Genomic DNA, 1498 nt, shown 5'->3' on the forward strand with positions numbered 1-1498 from the left:
TTTCAGTTTTGGAAACTTCTATTGAAACTAGAGGCCAGGTGCACGAATTCGTGCACCAGTGGGATCCCTCGGCCTGGCCTTTGGGGTCAGGCCGAAACTGGTTCTCCGACATCCCCCAAGGAGTCCCAGATTGCAAGAGGGCGTAGGCCAGGTCAAGGGACACCGCCAGTGCACAATCGGGGCCAAAGAGGGACATGGGAGGTTGGCCAGCCAGGGAGGGACCACAGGAGGGCTTCAGGACATGTCCAGCCCGTCTCACTCAGTCCTGATTGGCTGGACCCCAGCAGCAAGCTAACCTACTAGTCGGAGCGTCTGTCCTCTGGTGTTCAGTGCATGTCATAGTGACTGGTCGACCGGTTGACTGACTGCCCCCTGGTGGTCAGTGCACATCATAGGGACTGTCGACCAGCCAACTGTCTGCCCCCTGGTGGTCAATGCATGTCACAGCTAACAGTTGAGCAGCCTTAGCATATCATTAGCATATTACGCTTTGATTGAACGGCCAACTGGACACAGGACACTTAGCATATTAGGCTTTTATTATATAGGATGACTTTCCAGAATAGATAAATCTATGGTAGGATGATAAAAGAACAGAACAGCATTTACTTCTGGGATGTGGGAACAGGGAATGACTAACAAGACATATGAAGGAAATATCCCAAGTGATAGTAATGTTTGATATCTTGGTAGAGGCTTGGGTTGCATTCATTTAAAAAAAAGTGCATATTTTTATTGATTTCAGAGAGGAAGGAAGAGGGAGATAGAAACATCAATGATGAGAGAAAATCATTGATCGGCTCCTTCCTGCAGGGGATCAACCCTGCAACCCGGGTATGTGCCCTGACCAAGAATTGAACTGTGACCTCCTGGTTCACAGGTTGACACAACACTCAACCACTGAGCATACCGGCCCTGGGCAGGTTGCATTCATTTTTTAAAACTCATTAAATGGTAAAATTAACATTTGTTTATTCACTGTACATAAATTTTACCTAATAAAAAGAACCACAAACATCTACTGAACTCCAGTTAATGACATGAATACTAAAGTGTTAGAGATAAAGTACCGTATTTGCCGGCGTATAAGACGACTGGGCGTATAAGACGACCCCCTAACATTTCCACTCAAAATACAGAGTTTGTTATATACTCGCCGTATAAGACTACCCCCTCTTCCGCACACCTTCCACACACCAAATAAAAGGTAAAACAATATCAGATTTGATTTTAACATTTTAATTTATATTCAAATGCTTATGACATGCAGGAAAACTGTCACAAGGCTGTATGTAATCAAACATATACATAAAACAGTGCAAGTTTATTACCGGTAAACATACCGGTAATTCACTAAAGAAAACACACTCTATAGACTGGTACCGTAGATGCTTCTCAGGAACACAGGCAAGCAGCCCACAACCTAGAGGGACTGTCAATGATAGAAGTAAGATAACAAATAGAGGTAGAGAGCAAGTGCCGGGCAAGTCCCTAGCAA

Source organism: Myotis davidii, unplaced genomic scaffold, assembly GCF_000327345.1.
Source record: "Myotis davidii unplaced genomic scaffold, ASM32734v1 scaffold151, whole genome shotgun sequence".
In the NCBI taxonomy this organism is placed as follows: domain Eukaryota; kingdom Metazoa; phylum Chordata; class Mammalia; order Chiroptera; family Vespertilionidae; genus Myotis; species Myotis davidii.